General features: G+C 37.3%; 2 long non-coding RNA genes across 2 annotated transcripts in view; one reads left to right on the forward strand and one right to left on the reverse strand.

Moving 5' to 3' along the window:
- The window catches only part of LOC135172636 (uncharacterized), an 80,554-nt gene that overhangs the window by 32,640 nt on the left and 20,933 nt on the right, over window positions 1–26,981 (forward strand). The gene's annotated exons all lie outside the window — the stretch shown is intronic.
- LOC135172818 (uncharacterized) lies at window positions 5,821–13,127 on the reverse strand. The gene is made up of 3 exons (XR_010301180.1): window positions 13,026–13,127; window positions 6,653–6,809; window positions 5,821–6,570 (listed from the first exon to the last, which is right to left on the reverse strand). It is a non-coding gene; the product is annotated as an uncharacterized LOC135172818 (long non-coding RNA).

The following is a 26,981-nucleotide window of genomic DNA, read 5'->3' on the forward strand; positions in this document are numbered from 1 at the left end:
AGGGGAGGTAGAGGGATTTTTGTTGATAGCTTTTTTGTTGAGGTGGCTGAGGGCGACAATTAATGTAGATACAAAAATTACGGTTTCTGGGTTGGATTTGGAGATGTTGGTCTAAAAGTGGCCGCGAGGGGAAGACTCGTTATCGAGATTGGAACTTCGCTACGGAATTGTTTATTTATGTTATTTATTTGGGAGGTAAATGGAAGGTTATCTACGGGTTTTTGGAGTGGCAGAGGGCGATGACCTTTGAAGAATTTGTTTAAAAATTGGAGCAGAAATGCTATGAATAGTTTAGAGTTTAGTTTGAATTTTTTGATACGAATTTTTTGAAAATAATGAGTTTGTGATGCGAAATATTTTTAAAGCGCATTTGTTATTGGTGAAATTATGACAATTTTTGAGGATAATGGGTACTCCGGCAGACGTTTAATAATTTATATATAAGGGCAAACATTCCTCGAATATAATAATCACATAAAGTAGTTCATTTTAGAATAAAAATATTAATTTTGCTGGGACAAATTCGGTAAGAAAACTTTGATTTTTCACCAAAATATTTCTATACTTCATTTTCCATTAAGTTTCTGCTAGAAATTATTTCCAACAACTAAAGAAATCGTTCTTTTAATTGATAATATTTTTTTTTGCTACCCCTGCCATTAAGAAAACTGTTTTTTTATAAATATTTCATGAACAATATTTTTTACAATTATTTTAAATTCGATTTAGGAGCCGAAACCATCTATTCATCTACCCTAATTAATTTCGAGTACGAATATTGTTAAAATTAACATAAAAATTAATCTTAAACAATCCATAATATCTCTGAGAGCCCGGATTTTTTTTGATAAAAATTGTCTTACCTTGTTTATCCAAAAAAATGTGAATAATCCGCCAATTCCACGAGTGTTAAAGAATTTTTTTCGCATCACCTTGAGGAGAGCTCATTGCTCAAGCTCTCTGAGGACCTTGACGTGGCAGACTGTCTTCACCTGCCAGTTTCGTGGTTTTCTTGGCCTCGAGAATCGCTAGATAACAGTGAAAATGGGACTCACCCCTTTCTGAGAGCTCAGGTGAAAAAAATAAGGGACAAAAAAGGATTTTTTACCTTTCTACAATGTTTTGCCAAGTATTCCGTCTCGGCACTTTGCTATGGGCATTTACAAACGTTTTATTGCACCACTATGTAGGCCCTGGCTTGGAAAACCCTTCTCGCGTAGTTTATTGTCAAGGTAAGCGGCGGGATATCCCTCCTGGTCTGGGACGAAATTACCCGTGGATGACCACGACTAAAGGGTTATAAACTTGAGGGTCGGGGCAATTGACCGGGCCGGGATTTTTGGGAGGTCAAAAAACGAAGAAAAAAAATGTTCTTTCGTAACTTGGAAAAGAACATTCTTTTGGACGTTTTTTTTTCCTGTGGAACGGATAAAATTTAAGTGCAAAATTCATTGGAAAGAATTGAAAAATTTTAATTGTTTTTTTATAAAAATTACGACGATTTCAAGTTTGATCAGAATAACATTTTTTTAATTTGGAATAAGTTTTTATCATGATTTTTTTATTTCTGGGGATTTTCGGCGTTGAAATGAGGTAACGATTTATGTTGTTATGGTGGACCGCTCTTGAAAAATAATTGCCTTTTAGAATTGAATAAAATTGATGAATTGAATCAATAGAAACATTTGAAAAATTTACAATGAATTTTAGCAATTCTCTCGAAAATTACTGGGTCAATCAATAAAACGGATTCAAAATTGGAATTTTTGGGTTGAGTTACATGAAATTTTTTCGAATTGATGATAATTCCTTTCATTTTTCACAACAAAATTTCAGGTGCCTTTTATTGTGTGCGCCAGTATTCCTTTTTCAATTATTTTCCAATTTTCTCTTTCAATGTCTAATGTTCCAATGAAGAGTGCAAACCCCTGCGCGTCAATTCATAAATTATCCCCTCTCCGTCATAATAAAATTCAAGGAATGTCTACGTCGAAAATTGCGGCAAATTGTTTCATCAAAAATGTAATCGTTCAGCGCTTTTTTACTTTTTTATGAAGAATATCTTACTATTAAAATTCGCTTACCCCACAAGCGCTGAACGGTTAAATAAATATTGATCTTCATTAATAAATTCCATCTACAAAGATATTTTTAATTTCATTCGCCACAAAATTAGCAGATCCAATACACAATATTTTGCATTCCGCTATTGTGAAGTCCAAAAAAATCCCAAAAATCTGGAACATGTGATCTTTTAACTGAATTCTTCTCTCATCTTTCCTCAGACTTTTAAATAATCCCATATTCTAATGAACCAAACGACTCAATTATGCCCAATAAAAAAGAAAAACGAACCACAAAATTTAAAAAAATCACATCTCATACTTTTCATCTCTGGAAAAAATAATTTAGTGAAAAAAATTAGAAAGATAAATGTCAAGTTAACTATGACTATTTTTATTTGCATCATCGTGACCCTCAATCCTCACATTCTTGTTTGCGCGCGCAGCTGTTCGATACGAAAAGCCGCCCACGGCAGTTGTCCCGCGTCATCCGTACAATCTCTCCCCCATCTCTCACCCCATGTTCCACCCTCCGGTACATCCGTCGCTTGATTGCGATTACAGAGGAGTGATGGGGGGAGGGGGATTCCTGAAACTCCACCCGAATTCTCGAAAATGCATTTCGTCTGCGTTTCTACCCTATAAAAAAAAGTATCGTACACCTGGTGTCTCAGTGCCAATGGCGTATCTCTCTTTTCATTGGACAATATTTGCACTATCGTGAAAACTTTCAACACTTTGAAGTTTCTTTGTTTGGATTCTCCAATCTTGAGTATCATCTGTTTTGCGCTGACAGCAATATTATACAATAAGAAGAAGTGACGAGAAAGGGGAATAAATAATTTTCAAAAAGTCACATCTTCGGATAAAACAATTTATTCTCTTTTTAATTTTGTTTTTACTTTATTTAAAATTATCATAATTACAGTTGTGTATTTTATTGCATATATTTTCCAAATAATTGATGAATTATAATTAATGAACTATAAATTTATATGTATTTGCGTCTGTTTAAAAAATGAGAAATTGCTATTGAAAATCGTTTTTTTCCTCCCCAAATCGATTTTCAATATTCCAATCATTTAAGTCACATGAAAATATGAATAAAAACTATCGAGAATAATCAAAACATAGTGACAATAGTTTACCAAATAAATAACCAATTTTTCCACAAAAAAAGACACTAAAAACATTTAAACATTTGTTAGACGAGAAAAGCGAGACAAAAGTATAAAAAGATACGGACTCTCATTTTAGCAGGGTGGTGAGTCAGGGGTGGATTCATCTTCGAAATACATCATATTCTTCATCTTTTTTTTATTATTTACTAAACTAAAAAATACGTATTTTGACGAGAAAGTCTCCAACTTTGTCTCCTAAATTATATTATCATTTTCCCAGGAGATCATTAATGAAAGGAGGGGGGGGGGGGTGAGGGAGTGGTAGGGGCGGACAACTGTACAACTATGTCATATACATTCATCCAGTAAAATTCAACGACTTTGTCACAACACACTAGACAAAATCTCACTTCTAGTTGAGTTAACGTGTCCCACGAGTGGGTAATTCCTTCAACCAAGTTGACGCTAACGTTCTTCTACCAACTAGCCCCCAATGTTTGATACAGCCATACCTGAGAATGATATCGTTGTCGTCCTTGGGTGGCCCCCTCACTCTCACCCCCCCCCCTCCAACTCACAGAACGAGTCTATTTTTCCAGATTAACGAAAGATGAGAAAAGTTTTAACGTCGCAGTGATATACCCCTTGTGCTCTATACCTCCACAAACTCTGATATTCTGGAGGTAAAAGTGCCATCACATTTTCCTGGGTAACCCAGACTCCCACTCACGGAAAGACTATTACATGGATTGACGTACGAGTACCACTAGAATATATCTAGACGAGGGCATTTCTAACTTATTCGATTTAACATGGAGGACTAGTGAACGAGGGACATTACAAACTTAGTTAGAATCCCGAGGAATTCTTGGTGGATGAGGAGTCATTGGGTGACACTCCTTATCACTGCTGACACTATTGTTTTGGGAGATGTGTTCAGTTTTGGTTGGGGAAAAATACGAGGATCGATGATTTATTGGGATGGGGTGAAGCTCATGGGGGGTTTGGGGAATAATTTTTTATTTTGAATTGAATTGGAAATTTTAGTTGAGGTTTTGATTGGTTTAGAGAGAGAAAGAGAAGTTTGGGGTAAGAGTTCGCTGATGGGTCTGGAAAAGTGTAGCGGGAGTTGTCGATATCGCAGTTTTATCCTGTAATTTAGTGGAATGTAGTTTTTTGATAATTTAGGGATTTATTTGAATGATGTGATTTAGTAACTTTTTTTTAGGGTAGGGAATTTTTCATTTGGATGGATTGGGATATTTATCCGGCTTCTATGGTAATTTTTAAGTAGGTGGGAAGGGAAACTGTAGATGGATGGGAATTTGACTCAATCGGTACAGGAATTTTCATTTTTATCGGGATAAAATGGATTTAACCTAAAATAACATTTCTCTGAGGAAGAATTCAATTTGATCTTCATATATTTATTATTAGCAAGCGTTGGCATATAAGGGAATTAGCTATAACTCATATACTTCAATGAAATGGATTTCTGGAATTTTTATTGAGTAATTAGAATTTTTTTAACGAACAATTGCCAAAGTACGAACAAAAGATTCAATCTAATCAATTTTTTTTTCTGTACCCAAAGTACTTTCTATGGAAAATTTCAAATTACTCTACTAATATTACGAAAAAATAGCAATCTTCAAACTTTGTATACGACTTCCCTCCATTACCGAGCTTTTATTTGCTGTCAACAGCACATGAAAATGTTCCTTCCAATATTTTTTCCCCTCAGAAAAAAATTGATAACGAAATAATGGCAAATGCAATTGAATATTCGCGCGAGCAATTTCTCGCATTCCGTGAATATTCCCTTCGACATTAACAAATTTATTTCCCATTCGTTGATCCCCATACAAAGTGAATTCGATGATTTTATTATATTATCGGTATAAATTGAGTGTAATATTTCCATAAATTTCCAATGCGTTACTGTCGAAAAAATATGGTATTTTCTGCCTCGGCATTACAGCGAGTAATGTTGAGAAGATAGAGACCCGGTATGCGTGCGTATGACTCGAGATGAACGGCCGGATTGAGGCCGATGGTATTTAGTCGACGAGGTTCGAGTAAAGTGCATTTCACGGCTTATGACCCCGTACTAGGATCGTAAATATCGTGAGTTCAAGAGAGTGCAGATTATTCCAGAGGTGCATTTCATATTTCCAACTGATATCGTCCTTGGCTGGATGAAGAGCCAGAAATTACAGGAAATAAGGAAGTTTCCTCGTGTATCTTACCCCTTGCGACTGATAAATTTAATCACATTTAGTTTATTTAGTTCGTTAATTCGACAGAAAAGTTGTAAAAAAAATTGATGTGATATAAATCGTAAAAAACATTGAAACGAAAGATTTCTGGATTAAGTTAAAATTAAACAATTAAAATGTTTGACATTCGGAATTTTCTCTTAGTTAATTTATTTAACTCAATGTTAGTGTAGGATAAATTATCACAAATATTGAAGTGTTTTCTATTCATTGAGGTAATTGTTATCTCTAACAAGAATTAATTATTACTTCTTGATTAATTATTCATTTCATTTTTATTGCAATGCAGAATTCGTTTCTGTCAATACATAAAAATAAAAATAAATAATTCTTATTATCAATTAAGCAATTCTTGATCTCATTCATTCATGAAATACATTTGACTAGAAATGATGAATTATTTTATCGGAATGCGGCGGTAAATCATAATGAGCAAAAAAGAAGAGAAATAAAAAAAAAACGAAAACGCATGGAGGATAAGAAAGTTCCATTGAATATCGTACCCGCAGCGTGTGATAAATTTTATCACACTAAATTTATTAAGTTCATCCGTAACAAAAGATTCCTTCATGAATATCGATACAACATAAATCGTCAGAAACGTTGAAAAGGTCCAGAGGGCATCAGTTCAATTGAAACCCAGACCTCGATCTATTCAACAAGAAAATTTCCATACGAATTACCATAACAATTAATTAGCATTATTTATCCACTAGGACTGTCAATAACAATAATGAATTTGATCGGAAAGACTACGACCCGCAAATCGGAAGGTAAATGAAGACAGATTTCATCTGGATAAAATGGAAAATTTCTAAATTTGTTTTTTATTCAGCGACTCATTATTTTATTTATTCACTAGTATTTTTTTTTAATGAGTATTGAAGCTATTATTTATTGGTACTCCAATAGAATGGAATTGAGCTGTCAATTTGAATGTGAATCCCAAAAATGAAGAATTCATGCGTCAGTTATTCCCTCGGCATTCGTCCCCGCAGGATCATAAGATAAATCTCGTGTCACCCGCTTTTCACATTCTCCTCCACTCAGCGAATGTCTAGAGCCAACGTCTTCTCTCATGTTGACAATCATCCCCAGGGAGCTCGTCTACGAATAAATACAATGTACGAAGGATTTGGAAGATCAGCTTGAGAAATTGACGTTCAATATTTTCCGAAAGAACACTCACCCGAATATTCCACATGAGTCACTCTGGAACGAAAAACACGATCAGCTGATGGACGTTCATCAGAGATCACTTGAAATCATGTTTTTGAGTGCTGGAGGCGTCATTGGGTCGCGGAATTTCATCGTCGTTCGTCTTTTAACATTCGGATAATTATCCGCTAGTTGTGAACGAATTTAAAGGATTTCTGTCAATTAATTTAATGAAGGCAACAATAATTTTGAATAAAATGAGAACTTCTTTCATGTAATTTTCATTTTTTGGAGCTGATTCTTGGAAAAATTATGACGTTCATTAGGAAATCAGTGACATATTTCTGAAACTGGTTTTATTTTGTGGATAAAATATACTTTTTCTTATACAAATAGACATGAAATGATGGAACAAGTAACAATTATTATACGTATCACCATATGTGACGTGTATTTATAATATTTATCAATTATTATATATTTATAAAATTTAATTATTTTCTAAATTTCGGTTATTTCCCTCAATATTCATCCGTGAAGAGAATTGTGAGAATTGTGAGCTATTACGGGTTCTGCGGCTTGATCAAAAGTCCCCCTTGTGATTAAACCTTTTACATTCAAATTTTATCGATCTAATTTCACGTGATAAAACCACCGTTTAAAAATCAACGCTGACTTTAATTCTTTTTTAATGAATAAATGAATACCTAATGATAAAAAATAATCTGCATAAATCACTAACTAATCATGTGTGCGAGAACTACGTCCTCTTTCCTGAGATTATGGAATTTTACCAAAAATTCTTCTCCAGAACTCATCTCGAATTTATTATATATTTTTTTAAATCATCGTAAAGACAATTTTTCCACAACAGAAAAAAATTGAGTTTAACGCCTATCTATTTTCTCAATAAATAAAAAAATATGAACAACAAATAAATAGAACCGACGACAATTCAAAACGCCCCTGACCAAATCACACTCACCCTTTACACTGCGAAAAATATTCAGTAAAACTTAGACCGAAAGAAATTTCCAGCAAAAAGTTAACCTCTAGGGGCTGAGACGAGGAACGAAGGTTAGTTGTATCACATAAATTACCCTACGCTGCCAAGTGTAATTTTTCCAACAAAACTTGACCTAAAAAGTAGTTAATTGTCATTTCATCCCACCTTTGGCCCTCTAGAGGTCTAATTTTTAACCAAAATTACTTTCCGTATCTACGAGACTTGAGTTCGCTTACAGATTCTCAAAATGACCGCAATTTTCCACCAAAAATGTAAACAAAAATGGCAGAACCTACCGAAACAACCCCATAACAGTTCCGTCAAATTTTCCTCCCCCAGATACCGCACCGGAATTACAGAAAATACGTAATTTTTATTGAATATTTCTCTCCGCGTAATCAGCCATCGAATCCCCGAAAAAAGGGCGTGGCCGATGTCTGTAGTCTCCGAATGGGTCGGATAAAAAAAGTTATTCAGACCCCGAAGGGGGAGCGGCATAATTCCAACCGAGATAAAAATTTCGGGAGGTGTCTCTAGTCTGTCTGAACACACGCAGCAAAGGGTGAGTGGCAATCGGCTCCTAATTAGCCGCCGGGGCAATTTCACCCAAGTGGCCAGTGCCGTCAACCTCATGCCATACATTTTCCCTCAGCCCCTGGTATTATAATATAATGAATATAACCACTCGAGAGGTGGCCGTGCACCCGGCGCTCACTCCGTCTCCTCGGAATTTTCTGCGCCTCTTCATTCTGAATTCCCTCGAGGCTTCTGGTGTGCGAGAGATATTTCATTACCTTTTGCAATCTATACAATCGGTTTGCCCCGAGAAATCCTCACGGCTATCGGAGAAATACATTTTGGAATTTGATGGCGAGACACTGACTATTAGCATCGCGAATAAATACACTGGACGCTTATTTTTTTTTTACCCAGATCCGGTTCCATTTGTACGTGAGAATTTCGCCGACTTAATTTAATACCGTCTTACTGATTTCCATTATCCGGTGTGTGATAGTTTGTTGCAGAGTAGTTGGAGTGGGACTAATTGATTGTAATGCAAAAAAGGTTACGTCTCAATTTTTAATGACTGACGGAATTTATGTAGATTGAAGCCCGGGGAGGTAATGAGAATAAATTCGAGTATTTTACAATCACTAATTTATCTCGGATTACGAAGGTCGGTGGGATCTTCAGTCCGGGGTAATGGAGATTTTGTTTTGCTGGGCGGGATGGAAATTGATTTTTTTGGAGGCCGGTTTAATTACGGTAATTGGAGTGGAAGGACGGGGCGGTGGGTAAAGACAAAATTTTGAGGGGAAAATTAAATTAAGAATTTTTTTTTATGTTTTGTCAGTGATATAATTGTCTGGAGAACTTTGAATCGGGGGGGGGGGTCATTTAAGGAATTTGTTGCAGTTGAATGTGGATATTGACGAGTGACGATGCGAATGACTGTCGTATGGGACGATAATTAGGAGGGAATATTGTAATTTGTATTAGTGGGTTATTTTACATTGGGAATACAAAATGATTGTAAATGATTTTTTGAGACTGGATGATTACGATAATTGGATTGGAGAGGGGTTCAATGAGAAATTATTAATTTCAGGGGGAAATGTGGTTTTAAAAATATATTGTGAATAAAATGATTATTTTACTGCAATTTAATGAAGTAATTATTGCAGAAGTTCGCTGGACTTGTGTCGCATTGTTAAAATGAATAAATAAAATAGGGTCATGGAGAGAAAATGAAGTTTTATGATCGGTTGGTTATTAAACTCCGGGATAGTAGGACTGATGCGATTTAGAAGTTGAAAAGTCATGAAATTTCAGAACTTTGTGACAATTCAGTGAAATTCCAGAATTTTAAAAGACGTGAAGATGGGGGTTTTTTATTTTATGGAAATTTACAATCTAAAATGAATATTCGGTGTCAAATTCCATTAAACCCTCAATGAAATCGGGTAATTGATGATTTTTTCCCGTTGGAATCGCATTCAGTGCCATCTTTGTATTAAATAATGTATTTATCAGAATATTCTGTTTTTCTATTAATTTTCAGGGGAAAATGGATCGGAAATTTATAGTTCTGTTCGATTTTTCTCACAAACTCGGAATTTTTCACACCGACAGACATTTGTAAGGAGAAATTTGATGCGGGCACTAGAAATCTGTGAATTTCTCCCGAACTTTTGTTAAAAATTTCAAATTTCTCAGAAATTATACCGGAAATCCCGGGAAATTCCGCCTCAACGAGCATTATATTTTTTCACACTCGAGGAATTGTGATCCTTCACAACATTTGTACTAAAATTTTCACAAAAAATTATCATCTGCTTATGCCTGATGCTTTGAGATTTCAGTAAAATTTCCACGTCATAAAAATTTCCTCAATTTGTCGCGAAAAATTGAGACCCAATTTTTTAACGGTGATGTTGGGGTAAATTTCGATGCGAATCCCCGGTAGCCAATAGTAATAATAACGGACTAAATACTGTCATTTGTATTCTGACATTGATCTCGCGAAATATCCAACAAGACAGAAAAGTTCAATTGATTGAACGGCGAAAAGGGGGTAATAAAAGCCAGGGGACTGTCTCAGAAGCTGAAAGGGTTGATTGAAAAACCATGTCCCCTTGATCGTGGCGAAAGAGGTGAGAAAAATAAAGAGGAAGAAGTTTGTTATTCCCTCTCGGGGGAATACGACTGAATGTCGCACTTTTTTTTGCTCCAGATTCTCAGGGGAATACTGATACCTCTGAGACGTCGCACGTGGAGAAACTTTCGTATGAAGTATATTTCGAAATTTCATAATGCGAGAATGGGAAAGAATAAAAGTGGAGTTTTCCTCTGTCGTGTGAAAATGGTTGAGTCAAATTCGATTTTAGTCACAAATTGCATTAAGAAAAAACATTTTCCACCGGTCATATTTTTTATTCAAAAAATCAACCTTTCAAAATTATGAATATTGAGGTTCTTTAATTTTCAAACGCAGATAACAATTTTTTTTCGTCATCAAGTCTATCCCTGCGATAAAAAAATCGGCTTAGGATGAAAACGAGTGGAAAACTCATCGCATCAATAAATAAAAATATTTTTTGTCGCGATGTGATGAGAATATATCACTCAGGGGATTTTTTTGATTTTTTAAAAATTTATAGTATTTGGGGAGATATAGGGAAAATGTAAAAAATTGTCAATTGGTTTTCTGGCGGATAAAAAATTGGGGTCAATGGAGGGAACAGCTGAGGGGCATTACGCAGGTCTTTCCTGCAGCCGCCGCTCATTTTGTTATTCTCCGCTGATCCCACCGAATTTCAAGTTGCCGTCGCGCGGGAATGGCGGCCCCATCCCGGAGAATTTTAATTCCTCTACTGGAGCCATAATAAAAATATAAAAATTATGATTATGAAATTATAATGATTAACATGATTTTTAATTTGCATTAACAGCGCAAATTTCGAAGAGAAAAATTCTGTTGGAAAAAGTCTTTTGGAAGTTAATATGTCTGATGAGATGTTTTGACGCGGTCAATTGATTTGTTTGTCGACAGAGAAGACTATTTTCAAATCACTATAATTATCGAGGCAGTAATTGCCCTCGTGAGTAATATTACGAAATTGATGGAAAGAATGTAGTTGTAATTTGTGTGTGTGTTGGACAGATTTCGGAATAACTGGGTTTACAATGGAAATAAAACGGACATTTACCGTCTCGATTAAATATTCAGAAACCAAATGACATGAATTTATATTTTTTCTTTTTCTTTTCAATTTTTCAGTTTTCAATATGTGATTTTCCAACATTTCAAAAATTTTAATGAACCGTAACTTCAATATAAATTCCATTTCGACATGATATAGCACCATTTTTTCCCTCAACGGGTTGAATTTTTCTTGACATATTTTCCGTGGGCTCGAAAAAATGTAATTTTAATTAAATATTAAATTAAATTGGCTTCTCCCAAGCCGTTAAATCTCCATCAAATAAATCTGTTTCACTCCTGGAAATATTGTCACGTAGACCACATTATCCATAATTTTTTCTCCCACAATATTCGTGATTTCTTATTAATCTCACTTCACTATCTCTCTCTCCACTCTCGATCAATAATGAAATAACTTCCGTGAAAACCACAACTTCCTCGTCTCCAACCACGACCGTAGAGTATTATCACCTTGGCGCAACTCCAGAATTTAACGACTCGCATAATTTCTGATGATATAATTACTCTCATAATCTCGATTGACGAACTACCCGAAAACTTGGAAATCCTCGAAGTACCGCGCGGAAAGGTTTGACTTCAACTGGCAGTTTGACGTTTATCTTGTAAAGGTTATTTTTTCCTGCAAAAATCCTTGAAAGATACACAACTTGGAGACAGTGTTTAGATGAAGGACAAACTCGAAGATTGAAAGAGGTGTGTGACGCAACGACCGACAACCCTTTGCGGGAGTTTATTGCTTTATAACCAGAAAGGGGTAGTGCAAGAGTTTCGTCGTCCAGGGGCTGCTCCAAGGTCACGGTCGGAAACCCATTTCCCTCGGTCGTAAAATTTTCTTCTTGGAATAACAAAAAAACTGCAGGTGAATTGGACATTGAAAAATCCATGAGATTTTTTCTTGATGTGAAAAATGTATTTGAATTAACTGTTTCGTAATTAATAATTCCAGACAAAAAATTCCGTTTTGTTATCCTGGGAACATAAAACAGTTGTAAATGTTGCAGTTTTGGATTAATTAATGATCGAATAATTAATCATTAAATTCAGTCAATGGAGTTACCCATTTTTTTAAATGATGGAGATCTCGGAGAAAGATATTTCGCGTTTTTTTATCGTTCCTTATAATTAAATATAAAATCACATATATCGGGAATGATGCGATGAAATGGGAGCAGATCTTCTAGATTGGAACATAAAATCTGCGATTTCTGCAAGAAAATGATCGCACGGCGACGATCGAACGCATAATTAATTAATTTTTTACATTTTTTTTCATTCCACGTTACTCCATCCATTTTATTATTTTTATAAAAATATTATTCACAATTTTTCTCTTCTTTCCAATCCCCATTTCGTTTAATTTGCGATCGAAACTTGTCCCCCAAACTACCCTAATTATAAAAATCGCAATTAACATTTCTTATTTCTCATTTCAACTTCAATTCTCTCAAATTGGAATAAAAACATGCACTAAAGCCCATCGAATAATAAACTACCCACAACCACCTAGACGTCTGAATAATCATCAATTTACCGATCGTAACGTTTCAAATGAAGAAATAATGGCGCCCCAAATGACGCAATTAGAACTAATTTCATCCCCCAGTTAAAAGGACCTCACAGATAAGAACCAACTGTTTACACTCAATAGGTAGCTCCTCAAGTCACAAATACCTCATCAATGTGTCTTCTTATACGTGTCGGTGCGTTAGAAATACAGTCCTCGGGTGTATCCACACGCCATGAGACGCAAACGACCCCACAAACTATAAAGCCCCGTTTTACTGGCTCGTAAAGTCAATGAAGGCAGTCACGTATGCCCTTCGCGTCTCGTTGCTCGTCTGCGGGCGGCCCGTCATATCGATGGATAACCCACCATCCATACATTCGACCCCATGAAATTATTACTGGACTATTGAGAAACAGATGAGAAACGAATGGCCGTCATACTGTGTATCAATTGCGTGCAGTTGATGCGGGCACGACTATTCACCACCGCTGATTGTTCAGTGACTGTGACCTTGATGGACCTGAATAGAATGCTCCATTTAATTTGTATCGTTAAAGTAGGAAGAACATTCGAGGTGAATAGAGCCACTGAGAAAGTAGGACAATTGTTTTCTATTTGAAAAAGAAAATTGGAGATTTCCACACTCGCGTTTAAAGTTAAATTTTGCGCACGCAAAACGTTGTTTTAAGACATTTTGAGGGGAACGAATATTGAAGGTTCCTGAGAAGAGGATTTTCGCAAGAAAAAGAATCCTTTTTTGCATCCGAATGGAACCGTTGTATTTTTTTTTCATTTTTTCCTTCGGCGAGGACTTCACGGAGAGAATTTGTCAGTAAAAATTACTCTACTGTTCGATAAAAGTGAATGACGAGGTGTCGTTACCTCACTTCTGTCCAGACACGTCGTAAAAATTGGTGTTTGATGACCCAATTTCGATCGAGGCTAGTGAATTTTTATTTTAGGTTAGAGAAATTTTCTCATGATAAAGAAGGAAGTTACTGTGTCGGTAAAGTAAAAATAAATGTATCATTAATGGGAAATCCCTTGAGCCTTTACTTATCCATAAACTTGTGAAGATTATTAACAATTTGATAATTTATTCTTCGCCACAGTGAAGAATTGGGTAGACGTCACTAATGAAATCAGCTGAATTTTAGCAGTACTCGATAAATTTTTTATTTATTTATTTATAGTGATGGAATCTATAATGTAGGTTATTTACACTGTCATTCTACAACATTATTTTTCTGTATACATTTATTTCCCCTATAATCCATAATTTGTTAGATTTGTAATTCGCATTTAAAAAAAAAATCGGAACGGCGAATTTTTTTGTCGTACAATATTTATTGCAGTTTGTTTACCGCAGTTTCTTGAAGAGGTCTGACCGGTGTTGACTGCATTTTGGACCCTCCAAACAAAGTAGTCCACGTCTTGAACTTCAGCTCCACATGGGCAACTCGACTGAGGCTAGAAAATAACTGACAAATCCAATTCCTCAGATAACTATTCCACTAATCATATTAAAAACAGTCCGACAAAACAAGTTAACAAAGCAACTTCTTACAACTACTTAATCACTCCTTAGAATAATTTCTCCCCTGAATATCTCCTCCTAGAACCCCACGCAATTAACTCTCCACCACCAATTGTTGACAATCTCCTAACATTTCTATTTCTGAAGGCATTGAAAACAAGCCATGAACTCCCCACGTGTCCCAGTGAAAAATAAAAGAGCAACCCTTTTGCTCGTCAAAGGGACCAAGAGAGAGAACACTCCTCTGGTCCAGTGTCCTTCGGCCGTTTATACGACCGGCTCGACTCCGCATTTTTTGCCTCATGCCTCGGACGAGTGAAAAAAAAAATACATATAAATAAATAAAACCAAGGAGAGGAGCTGTGCCTTAACCCTTGCGAGCCGCAAGCGGTTTCTTTATGGGTTTAAACGGGAGGGAATATTTATGATCCTTCACGTGGCGCGACGGTGAGTTCAGCCTACGCAGTGCGAGCACAGTCTTTTCCTTCGGGGCATCCGTGTGCCGGCTGTTTCAAAACTCCAAGAGAAGCATTACATGCTCGACGAGAAAAAAAAATGTATAAAAAGACCGGCTAAATACGTGAGTGTATCGAGGGTGGGAGGGCGGGGACATTGAGGGGAAAACGTGTGTGTTCCCTCGACGAGTATAATCCAGTGTATTTATTCCCCCCCCCCACCCTCTCCTCCCCCTCTTCCCCCGCCCCTGGTTGAATACTCGCCAGGTTCAAAACCCGATTTGTGCCGCCCTCCCCCCTCTGGTCCCAAATGAATATGGATGCTGCGGTGTTTGGAAGGCGTAATGGCGTTTTTCGATCATGAACAGAACGAAATTTTGGATAAAAATTAGACCTCCAGTAAGAAAAAAAATTACTTTTGCGAAATATTTATTCACTTCGGAGAAGTATTTATTCTTCCAATTTTGTATTTCACAGGAGGATTATAATAGCGAGACTCATTAGGTTTGAATTATGGTGATTAGATTTTTCTAGAACATGTTCATGGTAGCAATAACCTTGAGTGACGGACTTCAGTAATTATGAGGAGTAAAAAATTCCTGGAAATTGTTCTTTCGAGATAATCAGGAATCTTGAAAATGGTAAATTATTAGGGGGTTTGATTTGAAATTGTGTGGAACATAGTCGTACTTAAGAGTGATAAGATTATCATTTGAAGTTTTCTAGGTAATTAAGATCCTCGAGGAATGACTTAATTCAAGAAATATAATTTTTGATAAATAAAGAATTCTCTCAAGTGGATGAGTATTTGATAACAATCATTTTTTTTCACAGTATTTAAGGGTAGTTTTCCTTTACAGACAGAAATACGCAGTAAAAATTATCAACATTAAGTTTTCTTACCGATTAAAAAAGTAGTTAAGATAATTACCCTGACGATATCGTGATTTTTCACAGAAAATTGAGATAAAAATTACGGAACGCTCCGAATAGAATTGGCAACGGTAAAATTAGCCTCCAGTAGATGTTACTCTGGAATCATGAAACAGATACGTAATTTTTCTCACTAAAATCCCTATTAAAAAAAATGCTTATCAAAAATGAAGAAAATTCTTAAACAAAGAGCCTTTGCATTTTCCCAAGTTGATATTCTCAAAAAAATCTTGCGAATCCAACTCCTTCGCGTTCCTCAATCGAACTCATTCAAAAGCAATAAAATGGCGGAATAATTCCTCATTAATTAAAATCAGGTGATATACCTGCACCACCATAAACATTACTAAACAGTTTAAACCTGATTTAGATTGTAAGAACGTGAAAGTCCTTAGTTAACAACCTTTAAACTAACAAATAAAAATTACCTCGAACGAAATGTAAGCGCTTAAATTGAATGTAATAACTTGTTTCACTTGCACTGAGTGTTATGAGTACTAATTTTTTGGAATTTTTGTACCCGATCCAGTAAGTTATTCCTAGAAACGAGAATTTCCTTTCGCCGCACGGATGCATGAAAAAAAAATCTAGGAAAAAAAATGAAGAATAATTCAGGTGGTCGGGGTGCCAAATGAAAGGAGCTTAGATTATCTGGAGGCTTCGGAAGGGGCAACATTCCAAGTCCAATCATCCAGCCAAATGCCATTATCGACGGCTGCGCCTCGGGAGTGGCTCGACGCCTTCTCCTCTCATTCGTTCCTCTCTCCATTTCCTGATTCTCTCACGCGGTCCACCATTATTTTTTTCCTTCAGATAATTGAGGCAATTCAGGTGACTGTACGTTCTCCCCCAAATGGATGATAAAGAAGACAAAATAACGATGGCTATTTTGTATCCAATAGTGACGGGAAAAAAATATGGAAAATGTACGAAGCGCTTGGAAATGTCGTAGAATTTATGGAGAATCTACAGCATTAATTTCAATTTCGGATTATTTTTTTGCACATTTCTAAAAGGCTCGGGATGATAATTCGAAAAAAAGGGGGACATTCAGGGGAAGCTAAGGCGGAGAAAAATTTCAAATCTGTGGTATTTCTGGGATTGAAAAAATAATTTGTTAATTCAAAAAAAGGAAAGGAATGTTTTCAATCTGCGCTATCTCTTGGCCGAATGATACGAGTTGGACGAGCCACATCTCATTTTGAAAATTAAAAGGAGATCTCGAAAATGAGGAGATAATCGTGGGATTTGACTCTCCCGTTCCCGAATTATTGTGACTTAAAAACCGAGCGATTGTAAGAATTTATTCCAAAAATGAGAATTGCCTTTTTTCGGGTTGATAACTGTCGGGGGAAAAGAGGTTTTTATCTTCAATTTATCACTAAATATTTTGGATATTGGGGTTTTAATAAAAATCAGAAGAAACGACGTCCATTGTAAGCAATCATCTCTTTCTCTTCAATTATTTAACAAATAAAAATCCGCAAAAGAGTCCTAATGGTGTATTTCGTGTTTAGTAGTTATAGAAAAATGATTTCTTTCGGAACGTGAAGTTTGTGCAAATCTCACAGGATTAATTCATAATCTACAACATCAATTTAAATTTTAACATATTTTTGGGACATTCGTGAGAGGCTTGCGATGCTAATTAGGAGCCAATGCAGGGTAAATTCTCAGACCGTAGATATTTCTCTCATTGAGAATAACAGTTAATTGCCTGGCGACAAAACTGACGAAATAAAGAACAGCCTTTGACATGCGATATTTGCCGACGAAACACTTCGATTTTGACGAATCACATCTCAACCTGAAGACGAAAAAATCTCTCTGAAGTAAAATAAATTGCAAAATTCCACTCCATCACTTGCGATTTATTGATGTATATTTTCCTTTTAGCGAAATTTTTTTATTTGCAGACGAATTTTTCGATAAAAATTCCAAAACAATCCTGGAGAATCCCTCAACAGTTCCATAAAATTTCCCGGAATGACAACAAAACATAACTTGTATACAACATTTCTCTCCGAATGAAATTAATTGCAAAATCTATCAATTCCATTGAAATAATTATTTTAAAAATCCGTCCAGTCTCCGTCGGACGCTGTCGCAATATTCCTGACCGCAGTTGACAAAAGTCCACCGTTCAACCAACCCTGGCCCAATGTCGGCGAATGCTGGCCAATCCCCGGCGGACTATCGGCCATTCCAGATATCCCCTCAGGAATCTCCAACATCTCCAAATGGAGATCCTCATCATCATTCCCTCCAATTCTCCACGATTCGCGATTATCATAGGTCCCAAAAAATCCTAAAAAGTCCCAAGAAAGTGTATCGAATAGCGATGTGACAGTGTCGTTCCCTTGAATGAAAATGCACCAACACATTCAGCAAAAAGAGCCAGAAAGAGAACGTGAAAAAGCAATGAATGATTACGCAAGAGTGTCGGTTTTTACGATCGTTGCAAAGTATCCCAGTTTAGTGAGACAGTCCCCAGACAACGATTCAGCGAGAGTGTTAACCACTGTTATGCCTGTGTGGTCCATCCAATGACCCCAATGATGACATTGATGTGGCTAATAAAGTCGGCGTCCCGCCAGGTTCACAAGCCCAATGGATTTCAAACCACACACGACATATCTCCATTCACGGTATCATCCACCTCCGCTAAATCATTTCTATGTGATGATTCACCATGTGAAGTGAATGAAAATACAAGCGTAAAAATCACATACACATATACCAAAATTTTACGATACCTGGATGTATTATAACTACTGGTACGCAGTCTTTTAACGTTCTGGTTTTGTGATGATTTCAAGCACGCAAACGTTCTAAATTATTGGCCTTCGAGTGACATAACTTTATGGCTGTTTTTAACCTACCACAATCGTCTTGACGTTCTCGCGTAATGGCGATGGTTTATGGCATGGTAAAAACATGTACTCACTTATTGAGGGGTTAAACGCTTGGTCTTTTGTAATCGTGGAGTAAATAGAGGGGACGAGAATTTTTCATGCGCTGAATCAGACTTTTTGGGAATAAAATCTGTTGAAGGGTTGAGTGCCACTGATTGAAGGGATTTTTTATTGTTAACTAATGGATTTTGGGACTAAGTTGGGTCTATTTAGTTACGTCAAACGTTTGTTCGTTAGGAGGTAATGAATAAATATTTGATGAACTTTGTTTGACTTTAATTGGTAATGAATATTCATGGGGTCATGGTCGACTCTAGCATTCATTAACAGTTAATTAATTGTGTTTGGAATCAATGAATTGTTCTATCAGTGTGCAAAAGTCCGGATGATGTCGTTTTCGGACCTACGAAGGTCATTATACCACAATATTTAGTATATTTTGGTCTTTTTGAGAGTTGGGAAGGTTTATGACGATTTTTATGGTTTAGAAAAAGGTGAAGAAACTACGGTGTCGATCCTATGGTGTTTGTAATTTCCAGAACGCGTCTTAATGAACTAAAGTTTATTCTCCTCTATTTATTGAATTTCAATCGAACGATTATTCTGTTTAAAAAAATACGAAAAAAGTACAGATGATATGTTACAAATTAAATTTGTTATAATATATGATAAATTGTTCTGAATAGATCGATGAATACTTTTAACCGAAGGCTCACGTTTTTAAGTTCTAGGGAAAGTCATTCAAAATTAGGAGCAAATCATCATTAACACATTCAGAAACATATGTCATTTAATATGGGGGACAAGACCTTTGGGGATTAATTTATCCCACAGAGTTTTTCTGACATTTTCATGGAGGAAACTGGTAAAGAACTTTTTTTAGCTTTCAGAGGGAACGCCACACTTCCACGCTGGTGCCTTTAGCTACCCCTATCTCCGCAAAAGACTCCCCTAGATGCAAATGACGTGCCCCCGCTCTCTTGACCCATACCGTGATTCCTCTTGCAATCTGCACAGATCCACTCGTCCATTTACTCAACACATTATGCCTTATCAACAATATGGAGTATTGTATTGGAAGATTGTTTTTCAATATCTCAACATTTATTTATTGACCTGGGTTCCAATGAATCCAACAACAATAATTGGAAGATTCATTTCAGACTTTTATGGACAACAATGAGCTCTTCCTATCGAATTTCACCCCTCGATATTGATTTTTTAACATTTATATTCTAATCAAGAACTCGATATAATTGTAGATAAGTTGTTAATCCGACGTGGTCCACTCCAGAGATCGTTCGAGAGTGTCCAAGCCCTCGGGGCCTCCAGGGTCAGAACGTATGATATCGCAATTTTTCACAGAAAATTTGGATAAAAATCACGAAAGGCTGCGAAATAATCTGTAATAGTTTCGTAAAATTTTTCTCTACTAGATGTCGCTTCGGAATTACGGAAAGCTACGGAATTTTTATGGAATATTTTTCTCCGCAAGGAGAGAAAAATTCTTTAAAAATTACGTGCTTGCTCCGTAATCTATCAATCAAAACAGTGATTGATTGATGCGATTGTCTAAAATTTTACAGAACTGCCAAGGAATTTTTCCTGAAATTTCCGTAATTTTCGGCTGAATCGACTCTGAAGAATTACCATACCGTCGCGTAAAATTTCCCAGTCGAATCCATAATCGATGAGCGAACAGCGATTTCCCTAATTTTTACGGAATATTTCTCGTCGTGTACTTTTTCAAGAAAAGTTCTCTAAAAAAGTGCGTAACTGTTACGTAAATTTACCGAATATATTTCTGACTGGCACATTATGGAGTACGTACGTTCGGTCACTTATTCAAGTTAATGTCCAGAATATTTCCATCACCTATCAATCAATGTGATGAAAGAACGATCAAATTCCCATCGGATCCCCGTGGGATCCACCCAAATCAACATCAAGCAGGTGCATCATGCAGAAGCTGCAATCTCAACGGAATGTTGACGACATACGACACGTAATCCATATACGTTGTAGCACCCCCGAATGGAGCTGAATGTCCGCTTTTACGACTGCCAATAAAGTTTTAAGTGTTAGTAAAATGCCCAGACAGCCACATAGTATACCGCTAGGGGTTATCTTTCTCGGGCACGCGTGCCACCTCTGGAACTATGAATGCTGGCCAGGACGATGGATGGTGAATTTACGGGTTCCACCACACCTGAAGGTCCAGGGTACCATCCCAACAGTTCCGTGAATCACTGCACACTTGGCCACTGAAGAAATCATGCCAAGGTCGTGTCTCGAATGACGTCGTATAATGCCGTCGAGACCGTTACCATTGCGTAATGCTCGTAAAGCGTAAACTTTACGTGAAGGAATGTGTAGCAGATGAAAAAAGTGAGTTGATACTCCAGTTATCGGGGCTGTAAAGTTCTTCTGGCCACTGGAATAAAAATATTCCAATTATTGTAATTGTTTTTGGTAAATAGCCCGACGATTATCGGGGAACTTGATATTATGGTTTATGACGTGTTGCGATAACAGTGGAAGGGGAGGTACTTGGGAAATAAATATTTTTAGGTATTGTTTTATGGTTTATGTTTCGGGAAATATTGTTTCTGTAACAGGTGCTTTGTTTGGCTACTGGTTTCTTGTTTCGGAGAACATGAGGAAGGTTAATAGCGTGAATGAGACGATTACTTTTGCTCGTGAAGGAGTACTCAGCGATTAACACATGTCACGGTTGTATTTCAGGGGCTGTTTCATTTATTTGTTGAGAAGTTCTTCATAAACTTGTCAAACTCACCCCCAATTCATGCGCTTTGATAGGTTTTTTGGGGCGAGGTACAAGCAAAGTGGTTTCCGAGTCATTTTTTATTTGAACACGAACCAATCGTGAGCGGTTTGTTCTGCAAATTTAAGTGGATTGTCGTCTGCACCTTAAGTAGAAACTCAACCTGAAACCTCATCAATAGAGATGACGTTTCTGAAGATGAGTAACTGGTGCTGGTGACGATCAACTTTGCTTCTGTCCCAATTACCATAAAATCCTCTGGCTCTCGCGGTCTTTTCGAACCTTTGTCCAGTACTCAAAAGCAATCAAGAACCTAGACATCTGTCACAAGTCACCTTCCCTTGACCTTGACCAATCATACCCTTCAGACATCAACATCTCCAAAACAAAACGACCTCAGAGTCCCCTTCCTCCCCTCCTCACGACAAATCACAGACCTAAAAATCATTTTCAATCAGCTGACTCGTGACCAACCCATCAATTCCCAGATTTGTGAATGAAAATTCGCATGAACCTGTCCACGAGGTGTCTGATGGGTATCGTGACAAGTCAGTCAGGTTCATGGCAGAGACACACGACCTACCCCAATCCAGACGGGCGTAAAAGCGAGGCAATATAAACGAACGTTTACAGGCTCGTTACATTTTTATGGGCTCAACGGCACTACTACACCACTACGACCATCAACGGAATGCCGTAAACCATCGACCAACTCCTCTCCCCGTCTCCCTCCCCCCACCGGGGAAAGCCCCTTTGGTCTTCCCCGTAAACCCCCTCAGCCTTGCAAAATGCCCCCCCCCCCACCCATGATCTTCACCTCAGGTCTATCAGTTTGCGTGGCATTTATGCGCGACTTCCGCTCACTGACGTCACAAAAACATCCACCTACAGACCACTTGACGGTTTGTTACGTCACTTTATTGGTCGTGATCATAAAAAATTTTACGCGGGGGCCTAGACCACCAGCGTACGACAGCCTCCCAACGACCTTCCATTCAGTGTCTCACCACCCCTCCCACCCCCTTCACCCTTTTACGGAAGTGACACAATTTCTCACGTCATTAAACATTTGAATCCTTTCATTTTTATGGATTGATGAGCAGCTGGTTTATGGTGGGTTTTATGAAGTAGTCGGACGAAATTATTCATGATCAGCTGATCAAAGACATCAATTAATGATTGATCAGTGGTATCAGTAATTTATAAATAGATCATGGTAATTAGTGATGTCTAATTGACGTGTTGGGACCTTTAAATAGTTGTGAATGTGAAAAATTTGGTGGGGGTGGATACAAAGGGGGCGTAACAGTCTGTCGATTGAGCTTTTAGTCCCACCCCAAATGCTAATTTTCAAATTCCCGGGCTTTGGAATGTTCCACGCCCCGTCATCCCATTGGCTCCCTCGGCGGCCATCATTCCCCTCATTATGCATAACCATGATGGTTTCCATGATGGCCGACGGGTTATCGACCAATCGGGGCCCTCTAACTGGCGGCCATTATGAAATGGGCGGTGACTGCGCGTTGGCGGGAATTTCAGTTACTCGTGTGGGAATAGGTTTCGTAGTTCTTTCCAGAGATGTCGCTCCATCGCCGAACAAGGATCAGCCTTTTTGGCGAGGCTTTTATCTCCGCCCATGGGGCCACCAGATATCATCCCCCCTACCCTCGATGATTGTTTGCTTTTCTGCTGCCGTCGATAGTCGAGCATTTATCAAATCACTGTTTCAAGGATTTCGAAAAGCCCCTCGTGTACCACTTGACGGTTTATCAGAAGAATGCTCTTAAGATAGAGAAAAGTTGTTCCGATTTTTCGAAAAGCCCTGAAAAGAGGGGAAGGTCTTCCAAAAATGGACTTTAGTCATGGAAAATGCGAAACTGTGATGTAGAAAACTTTGGCGATGAAGAAATTTCTTATGGAGACATTGAATGAAATTTTATTGTTAGAACAGCAGTAAAAATACAAATCAGTTGTTTCATTAGATTGTAGTATTTTTGAAAAATCTCTCGAGTTTTTTATATCGCCAGTAAGCCGATAACAAAATGTCGTTAACCTTATCTGAAACTACAGAGTTGGGAGAATAATTCATTGGAGAAAAAAATCTTTACACAGCGATTTCTCAGGATGCAAGAGCCTTTCTTTATAAGACTACCAGGGCCATTACCTTAATCTACGTTCCATGTCATCTGGCTATTCGTGTAACCGTACGAAATGTGGAGAAAAAAAAATGTGAATGTTGTGTATTTTTTCATTGCTCAAATTCCATGACTGCAAATTCAAGGATCCAGATAATCGCGTTACTAAGTTTATTGGCGTACGGGGAGAAGCCGCGGGTGTAGCCAATAAAGTCAACTAAAGGATGTACCAGTTTTTGAAAAATCAAACAGGTAGATGTTCAGGTGAATGGGAGAGGGAAAAACCAGGTGGAATTCACGATGGCCTCTCCTCTGGAGTCCAATGGACATTCAGCTTGTAAAATTGTCTAAGCATTCTCGTCCTTTCAATGTGTCGGTTTAATGAGAAAGAGATGTCCTCTTTTATTCAGAGGATCGGTTGTTTAATGGAAAAATTACGACTGATTATATGCACTCAGAGGTGAATGAGTCTTTTGTTGTTAAAAGGATATCACATGACTCAATTTCAGGTTAAATAATGGCCGATGATTTGGGAGTTTTAGTCCTTTTGAATGGGATTAGTTTACGAATGCGAGGGGTATTAATTTGAGAAGCCAAATGGTTCTCAATTCAATGGGTTATGGAAACAATTATTATGGAGCAATTGTTGTGAATAATTATTATTGGAATATTACCATTGGGTGGTTTGCTCGATACTTTCATTCTCCATTCGGTATTGGCTTTATTCTTGAGAGAGGATTTATGAAATAATCGATTTTCCATTTAGAAAGAGGTTTCTATGTCTCGTTGGGTAAATGGTAAATGTGAAATTTCCTTCAGGAACGAAATTTTGGGTAAAAATTAGAGCTCCAGAGGGTGAAATGTGGGACGAAATGACATTCAGCTACTTTTCAAGTCAAGTTTTGTGGGGAAAATGAGACTTGGGAGTCTAATTCTCGTGATAAAAGTAACCGTCGTCCCACGTTTCTCCCTCCGGAGGTGTAATTTTTAACAAAAATTTCTTTCGCTGTCCGGAGCGACTGCTTTGACATAATTCCGATCACGTTTTGATAATTTCACGTTACATATCAGTCTCCTGAACATCCCCTGCTTTACATCCTTATTTTAGACATTACATAGGCTAGAGTTTGGTGATGATATTTTATTTTGGATCGAAGAGAATCTCATAGCGGTCCACCAGGATCTTAACGGCTGCTGATGATGACGATTCAATGGAATTTGCTCTAAGAATTAAATGACTAAATCCAACGCATTATTTTATCCTTAAATCTGTGGTAAAATGGGACACTTCTCAGATGCGAATGGATAATGAAACGAAAATTGGATCAATCTTCATAGAGAATTCACTCAGATGAATCCAGCCTCGAATCTCAAGGTTAAATCAGGCTTGAATGAAGTTCGTCAATCCTCGATCAACCCTTCGAATTAGCCTATAATTCCCCAACAATTAATTATCATTAATAACTCCTTGAAGTACTTTAGTGCAACATAATTGAGTACATTGGGATACGTCATTTATCAACCTAATAATTATATGAGCTGAATGGAACATTTACGTTTGAATTTGGACCCTCCAGCCTGGAAGATCAAGACTCTTTCAAGATTGGATTGAGATTCAAAGGAGCATATACGGCTCCAGTTGGATCTATGCAAGATCCAGCGATGGAATCAAGATCGCTTCCACGCTGGATCCCTCAGGCTCCATCTCCAATCCTAGATCTCCCTTGTTTCCATCATCAGGATGGACATTTCTCACCTGGGCTGAATTTTTCTGGTCACTTTGATAATCAGCAGACGGACTTGATCTCCATAATTTTTATCAAATATTTCTCTCTGTGTAGATTTTAAACTTTAACCTGAAATAAATTAACTTTTCTTACTCATTTCCAAGTCTTTTCCTTTCAATATCAAGCAATCAAGTCTTCTGGAGATGAATAAACCCATTGATCCATCATTCCTTGAATAATCAATTGGAGATATTCGAGTGCATATGGAGATAATCAAGTGAAATCCTGAATTGCCTCTTCTGTGAATTCCAACAACATTCAGTTCAGCAAATCGTCTAAACATCCACATGTGCTTGTTCATTCCGTGTTCATCTGTTTACGAAGAACATGTAGTTCTCTCTTATCCCCCAGAATTGGTAATTTAGTGGAGAAATTCCCGGCAATGGAATTCACCACTCGCTGGTCTGCCCTCTGCAATATAAACTCGTTGTTTTCTTCTTCAACTTCACTTTCTCGAGGGATTTACATCCTTTTATTCCTTTTATTTCGTTCACTCGTGAGGTCCCTTGGCGCCCTTTTTTTTTTGCTGGAAATGAAGTGGATAGAATGAAGAGGCTTGGCCGGTCCGTCCACATTCAGCCCGGGTTTCAATTTATTTTCCCCCAACTGAGCAGCGAATGCTGTCATACGTTACTTTTTCGTCTTTGCATGGGAAAGGGATCACAAGTGTATTCGATTCTCAAAGATGTTTTTTTGCTGATTGGATTCGGTGGGCGATTTAAGATGAGGAAGACAAAGAGAGAATCTCCACATGAGAAAAAAATTCATTAGAAATTATTTGACCGTTTGGTAATCGCGCTGTGTTTTGGCCGTTTGGAGGAAATTTACGCAGGCGGTTGATAATTCTTAGCTAATTAGTGGATGATTATTCTTGAATGGCTAGATAACTCAAAAGTTAACAGATTTGACTGAGTTTAAAGTCTCACCATAAAAATTAAAAAGAAAAATGTCAAATAAATATTTCCGTAGCCAAGTTGGAAAACGAGGTAAATTAATTAATTTGTGAGTCTCGTTAACGCGCTATAATTCAGAATCTAAGAGAGATAGCGGAATTTTTATAATGACTTTTATTGTAGTACTCAATTCGCTGAAGAAAAAAGATTATTATAAAAATTTTGCTATCTCCCCTAGATTTGGAGATATGCATCAAAAACTGATTAATTCACCACTTTGCTGGTGATTTTACACGATAACGACCTTGAGGGATGACAGCAATAAAGTTTGAACATAGCAGAAGTCTTCAATTACCAAATTGTGACCAATTCCATCAATGAAACTTTCAAAAATTCCAATTTTTCAAAAGTTCCGCTTCAGAGAATTATGAAAAAAATATTTCTAAAGTTCAAAAAATGCAATAAAAAAAGTTCAGTCGAGCTGAGCCTCCAAAAATGCCCAAAATTTGGAGAGCTGAACATCTTAAGGAGCCCAGGCTCTCAATTTTGGAGACAAACTTCTAGAGCTGGGATTTCATTTACCGATGACGAGGGATTGTGTCGCATTCCAAGATTTGTTTCTCATCCCCGGATTTTGTGGAAAAGAGGACAATTTGACGACGGGTCGTCGACGTAACTCG

This window comes from Diachasmimorpha longicaudata, chromosome 2 (genome assembly GCF_034640455.1).
Source record: "Diachasmimorpha longicaudata isolate KC_UGA_2023 chromosome 2, iyDiaLong2, whole genome shotgun sequence".
Classification (NCBI taxonomy): domain Eukaryota; kingdom Metazoa; phylum Arthropoda; class Insecta; order Hymenoptera; family Braconidae; genus Diachasmimorpha; species Diachasmimorpha longicaudata.